The sequence below is a fragment of the Pan troglodytes genome, chromosome 19 (assembly GCF_028858775.2).
Source record: "Pan troglodytes isolate AG18354 chromosome 19, NHGRI_mPanTro3-v2.0_pri, whole genome shotgun sequence".
NCBI lineage: Eukaryota > Metazoa > Chordata > Mammalia > Primates > Hominidae > Pan > Pan troglodytes.
In genome coordinates this window covers 68812672-68819988 of record NC_072417.2, presented here as the reverse complement: position 1 = coordinate 68819988, position 7317 = coordinate 68812672, and the positions used below count along the sequence as shown (strand labels likewise).

The 7317-nt window shown below is 41.0% G+C and overlaps 1 long non-coding RNA gene across 1 annotated transcript; it reads right to left on the bottom strand.

Annotated features, from left to right (window-relative positions):
• Positions 1–3378: 3378 nt before the first annotated feature.
• On the bottom strand, positions 3379–7005 carry LOC107969081 (uncharacterized). The gene is made up of 2 exons (XR_001710652.3): positions 5986–7005; positions 3379–3513 (listed from the first exon to the last, which is right to left on the bottom strand). It is a non-coding gene; the product is annotated as an uncharacterized LOC107969081 (long non-coding RNA).
• Positions 7006–7317: the final 312 nt, after the last annotated feature.

Here is a 7317-nt window from a genome sequence, read left to right as displayed (position 1 = left end):
GGCAGGTGCATCCTCTCCTTGTCACAGTGCTACTGCTCATTTGTTGTCCAGTCCAAATTTCAAATCTGTCTGCTAAATTTACTATGTGCATTCCTCACAATATCTCTTTAAGTGACCCATAGTCTTTCATAAAGTCAGATGATGTTGTCAGTGCCTTTGCCCTCTTTTCTCCTAAAATGTGCTCCAAATTAAGTTCAGTTTCTTCTTTCTGGAGCTTTATATCAAACTCTTTACTTCTAGAAACTGGAACTGTTAAAGATACGGCCTCTAATTTTCTAAACTCAATTACTCACCAGTCAGTGGCATGTATTCATTCTGTAGCTAGGCAATAGAGCAAGACATACAGACCTTGAGTATTAAGTGCTTATAGTGATAAATAGAATTTATTGTCCATTCATTGCCAGGGACACTGGGGCTATTACAGAAATGAGTAACATATGGTATCGTCTCTCCAATAGCCTATGGTATAGTGGGTATGAGAGACATGTGCAAACAGGTAAATTGACTACCAGTGTGATAAGTGAGAATACAGGTTCAAGTGAGATTGGTGAAGGAAGTTCAAGTGGAATCAGAAAATAACTGGAGGTTAACTGGACAACGAGTTAGGTGGAAGTTGACCTAGACTGAGGGAAGATTATGTGCAAAAGTACAATATTGAGAGAGAGCAGAGCATGGTTAGGGAATTGCAAGTCATTCCATGGGTCTTGGGTACAGGGATTTGAGGCATTGGGTGAGGGAGTTGATTTTGAGACTATGGGGCAGGAGTCAGTAAACTAAGGCCTGGGCCTGCAGGAGGGTCCCAGTTTTTGTAAGTAAAATTTTGTTGGAACACAGCCATACTCATTCGTTTACATATTGCCTAAGCTGCTTTCTTGCTGTGACAGCAGAGTTGGGTAGTTGCCACACAGACCATTTGGCCTTCAGAGCAGAAAATGTTTACTGGTTGGGCTTTTACAGAAAACATTAGTCAACCACTGCTAGAGGGATATGACACAGTCAGATCATGATGGTCATTCAACTTTATTCTGAGGAGCAATGGGAAGGCTGACGAAGGAGTTTAAGCAAGAGAGTGATGTGGCCATCAGATTTGTGTGTTAGGACAATCACTTTAGCTGCATATGCAGAATGCCATGAAGGAGGCAAGATCAAAGGCAGAGGCAAAAATTAGGACTTTATTGCAGTCATCCAGACAGGTGAAGACTGTGGCCAGAACTAGTGTATGTCCAGAACTGTGATAAAAGATACTTATGGCAGATAATAGCAAGTCAAATTTTCTTTTTCTTAGAGTTGTCCTCTGCGACCTCACTTCTTTTGTTCCTCTCTTCTGGGATCTTTCCCTTCCCTGTTCTCCTCCACACTTTTTTTCAGTGTGCTTGTTCTCTTTTCTTTAAACATTCTCTTTGACACTACACCCCTTGTCAACATCAGACAAGAAGAAATTTCAGGAATCCATGGATGCGAACTTCTATAGTTGCACCACTGCTCTTGTGGCTTAGCTGTCTCTTTCCAAATCTTCACCACTGACTTATTGTTATAGAAGCCCTCAAGATCATCCTCCTCCATTTCCTCATCTTAGCGGATTGATTCGAGCCACTGCAACAATTTCTGGAATCTCTCAATATTCTTCAGCTCACACCAAGCACCGTGTTGCTTCTATCTCAGGGTGCACCAGCACCTTAAAATTCAAACTTTGGAAGACGGAACAACCGTCTTAATTATTTCGACTTTTATATGATGAAACACGTTGAGAGAGGTTAAATGACTTGCCCAAAGTAATAGCAACTTAGTGGAAATCCAGGTTTCCTAAACCCTTACATCATGCTCTTGCTATTTCCCTACATCTAACAGTTCTAATCCCCTGTCTCCAGTTAGGGAACTAAAAGAGTAATCACCATTTCTGCCCTGAGACACTACACAACTTGATCACTAGAAGGAAGTTTGTAAATAGCCATGTATCTGTCCCAACTACTTGACTATACACAAACAGTTTTCTTAAGAAATTCTACCGAGTAGATCAATTGCTTCCTGATGCAGAGACCTAACTGGTAGTGTCAGAAACCATCCAGAACTCGATTATGAAATAAAAGTGAGGTTAATATCCAGGTTGCAAGTAGGAAAATTATGGGTGATATTCTAGCTTTGAAATGTAAAAGTGTTATGGGATTTTATACTTTTCATTTGGTTTTTATTTCCGATCCCTGTGCCTTTTAAATATTCACATTCTCTAGATGAATCACTCACCTCAAAAACTGATGGTCTCATAACCTTTTGTAACTCACAAAAATGTCACACATTTATTATCATCATTTCACAGTGACTTTGATATTTTACCTCTGTTCCAAGGGTTGCCCATGACACAGGGAAGCCAGATGCTGTCATGTTTATAGTGCTGAGTTTGAAGAAAGGTATGAGTGTTGCTGAAAGGCTTGACCCCCTCTAGTCAGCTCCACAAGAAAGGGCTGTGGAGGACAGCCACTAGTCCTGGAAAATATCAGGACTTCAGGACTGTCAAGGGCAGAGTAGCTGGGAGCAGGCACCTAATGCCTGGCTTGCCCTGGCCAGGGCAGCATCTGGTTGTGGTCTTCTAAAGTGGCACTGTTCAACATGGCAGCTATTTGTCACATGTGACTATTCAATTTAAACCACTTACAATTAAACAAAATTAAAATGTCATTCCTTAGTTGCATTATTTATATTTCAAGTCCTCAATAACCACATGTGGCTAGTAGCTACTATATTTGAAGTGGGCAAATATACAGCATTGCTCTCATGGCAGAAAGTTCTATTTGACAGCACGATTATGGAGAAAGGCAGAATAGAAGAATGAAATAAACAGCTGTGCAAAGAAGAAAATTGGTATTTGGACTGGTCATAGCACAATGGATGAACCAAAACATTATGACACAGCAGCTAGAAAGACACGTGAATGCTACACGTTTTAGCCTGTTAGAAGCTGGTTGGTTTGAACAAGTTACTTAAACTCTCTTCCTGATTTTCCTTTACTACAAAAGGTGGGTACTGATTTGTGTTATTTTCCTATAGCCTTGTTGTCAGGAATTAAATTAGATCTTGTATGCAAAGGGCTTAGCATGATGCCTGGCACATTGTGTGTGCTCAAAAAACAATAGTGATTGTTCTGAGGACGAGGCCATTTCATCAAATAGCTTCTGCAGACTGAGAACTACTAGTAAGTCTAGTAGCTTGAAATTGCGCCAGTAATGATAGAGGAAGCCCTGCCTCAGGCCCCTACTCATCTTGGAATTTTAAAAAGCGGGATGATTATCAAAGGAGGAGGTGAAAAGAAACTAACAGTTTGTGAATACAGTATCAGAAACTATTTCAGTCAGCTACAAGCAACAGAAAACCTAAACTAATCTGTGGCTTAAAATAGTAAAAAGTTTTATTTGTTGAGTGAATTATTCTTCTAGCTTTCTGTTCCACATCTCTATTGCATGATTTTCATTCTCACAGTTGAAATATGTCAGTTGTTCCTCCAGGCATCATGTCCATACCCTGGAATGATAAAATGGGCTTCACTTTTTTATTTAGAAAAGGCCACCTCCATACATCCCCCCTCTAATACCTCATTGACCAGAAGAACCCTGTGCCACCATAAGCTGCAAGAAAGGCAAGAAGGAGATATTTGTTTGAGAATAAACCACTTGAAATAACCAATATTTGAGCATTTTTAACCAACAAAGAGGCAAACTCAAATTCAGAGTTGGGCCCATTAGGGTCCTGAAGAAAACTGGGGTTCTAATGGAAAAAAAGAGGGGGGGGGGCATAGACACTGGGCAGGCAACTAACTGTGTCTGCCATGAGCTCCCTCCTTCGCTGGGCATGTGTGAGTCTCAGAACCCCCTAAAGGCAATTGTTACCTCATTTCTGAAAGAATGGACTAAAATTGTTCAGTGGAAACATGCAGAGCTGGGAGATAAAGCTAGACCTTTTGTCTCAAAATCCACGTGCATCCTACCATTTTTCTCAAGCAAAAGCAGAACTGAAAAAGCTCCCTTTTAAACAACACAAAATTCAAAGAAAACAAGAGTTTTCATCATAACAGAGTGTGTGTTGCATAACACTGTGTAAATCAGTCACAGATGCATGGCTGTTTTATCCGAGGCATCAGTCACAACTGGGATGAAACAGATTGCACGTAAGTGGAGGGGAAATACATTGGCTTGTTTTGTTAGAATTTAATTTAATTTCCATGTTTGCCTTCTTCCCTTGGGGGAAATGATTATTTGACTTGATGCTGAAAGGACTCAGCAAGATAAGCTTGTTTAAAGGCAATATTATAAGGAAGGTAGTATCAGGTTTTTGTTTTTGTTTGCTTTGCTTTTTTTTCTGGTTGAATTTTTCCCCCAAGGGAAGAAACTTGAATGTTAAAGGCAAAAAAGAAAAAAAAGCCACAAAATGAAAAATGCCTTGCCTAAATAGCAAAAACTACTCCCTCTATATAGATTACTGAATTCCATGGTACACTTCTCAAAAGACACGTTTTTCCAGCTTTGTGACTGTTATTATTTATTGACAATTTCCCGACATTTTCACTAAATCTCTTTTGAAATGCCATCCTGTATTCAGTTGCCTATTGAACATCCCTTGAATGTCTATAGACAGCTCTATCTCAACATATCTGAAACAGACATCATGATCTTTTTCCTAAATGAGACAAAATAAAGCAAAAACAAAACATTTTGCTTCTTTTCCAGTGTATTTCCTCTTAGTAAATGACACTGCCAATCACCCCATTGCTCAAACCCAAAGCCTGGAAATTATCCTTGACTCTTCCATTTCTTCATCCCCTTCATATCCATGCAATCACCAAAGGCTGTCAATACCAATTCCTAAACATTTCCAAAACTCATGCAATAAATTTACAGTGTATCAGGAAGATTTTCTTCACTATAAGCAAATATTTGTAAAGCTTAACTAACTAAAGAAAACCACACTCACAAGCTGAACCAATGATGGCATGGCTGGGAATGGTACCATTTGATTCCATCGCTGATGCTCTGCATCAAGTAGCATCTCCATAGAGACCTCTGGAGCAAGCTTACTCACAAATTCCTGGCTGACACCATACCACATTTCTGTTAAGAACCCAATTGCTATGAAGGAACTGAAAGTGGATGGTATAAGTGAAAGATTAAATGTACCCTCATTTCTTCAAAAGGAAACTTCCAGAGGACATTGTGTCTGTCTTGTCGCTACTATATCCCCAGAATCCAGCAGGTACCTGGCACATAGTAGGCTCTCAGTTGAATAAGGTGAGGAAGAATGCTCATTTTAATTCCTAATCCCTTGTTTATAATCATTTAAGTTTCTCGCAAAACATCCTTTCTCTTGCCAATATCTGGGACACTTTAGATTCAACCCAAAATAGAAGTAACTTGGATAATTCTAGACTTCCTGGCACCTGGACTCCAATTATTAGTTCACCTGTCTGCTATTATAATCTGGATAATATGTCTTAGTTCTCAAAATTGAAATATGCAATAGCGTGAAAACAGGCTTTGAAATCTCTGATTTGTCATTGACCAGTTTTGTAAGTTTTTGCAACTTACTTGACTCCCTTCTGTCTCAGTTATTTTATCTACAAAATGGGAAGATGCTTTGTGAGATTATTGAGATGCTTCAATGAGATAATCTGAGAGAAGCACTAAGCAGTGCTCCCAGCATAGAACTCTGTATGCCTCTGTACTGCCAAGTAGATGAATAGTATTGACATCCTTAAAAACTATCAGTCTTATCCAGGGAGCCTTTAATTATCTGAAAGTCACCCCCTCCCATCCACTAATCAACCACAAAACTCTTAACATTCAATTCATTCTTCTTTTCAGGTTGCATGGCCAGGCAATTTGGAAATACCTGCATGGGTGGGTTTTTGAAACTATAGTGTATTAGTCCGTTTTCACAGTGCTGATAAAGACATACCTGAGACTGGGAAATTTACAAAAGAAAGAGATTTAATGGACTTACAGTTTCACGTGGCTGGGGAAGGCTCACAATCATGGTGGAAGGTGAAAGGCATGTCTCACAAGGCAGCAGACAAAAGAAGCTTGTGCAGGGAGATTCCCATTTTTAAAACCATTGGATCTCATGACTCATTTACTATCAGGAGGACAGCACAGGAAAGACCCGCCCCTGTAATTTAATCACCTCCCACTGGGTTCCTCCCACAATGCCTGGGAATTGTGGGAGTCACAATACAAAATGACATTTGGGTGGGGACACAGCCAAACCATATCATTCTGCCCCTGGCCCCTCCTAAATCTTGTGTAATCACATTTCAAAACCAATCATGCCTTCTTAACAGTCACCCAAATTCTTAACTCATTTCAGCATTAACTCAAAAGTCCACAGTCTAGTGTCTCATCTGAGACAAGGCAAGTCCTTTCTGCCTGTGAGCCTATATAATCAAAATCAAGTAGTTACTTCCTAGATACAAGGGAGATACAGGTATTGGGTAAATACAGCCCTTCCAAATGGAAGAAATTGGCCAAAACAAAGGGGTTACAGGCCCCATGCAAGTCCAAAATCCAGTGGGGCCGTCAAATCTTAAAGCTCCAAAACGATCTCCTTTGACTCCATGTCTCACATCCAGATCATGCTGATGCAAAACGTGGGTTCCCATGGTCTTGGGCAGCTCCGTCCCTGTGGCTTTGCAGGGTACAGCCTCCCTCCTGGTTGCTTTCATGGTCTGGTGCTGAGTGTCTGGAGCTTTTGCAGGCACACGGTATAAGCTGTCAGTTAATCTATAATTCTTTGATCTGGAGGACGGTGGCCCTCTTCTCACAGCTCCACTAGGCAGTGCCCCAGTAGAGACTCTGTGTGGAGCTTCCACCCCATATTTCCCTTCTGCATTGCCTTAGCAGAGGTTCTCCATGAGGATCTCACCTGTTCTGCAAACTTCTGCCTGGACTTCCAGGCATTTCCATACATCTTCTGAAATCTGGGAAGAGGTTCTCAAACTTCAATTCTTGACTTCTGTGAACTTGCAGGCTCAACACCACATAGAAGCTGCCAAAGTTTCAGGCTTGCACTCTCTGAAGCCATGGCCCAAGCTCTATATTGGCCTCTTTCAGCCACAGCTGAAGTGGCTGGGACACAGGGCACAAAGTCCCTAGCCTGCACACAGCACAGGAACCCTGGGCCCAGTCCATGAAACCACTTTTTCCTCCTAGGCCTCCAGGCCTGTGATGGGAGGGGCTGCTGTGAAGACCTCTGATATACCCTGGACACATTTTCCCCATTATCTTGGGGACTAACATTCAACTGCCAGTTACTTATGCAAATTTCTGCAGCTGGCTT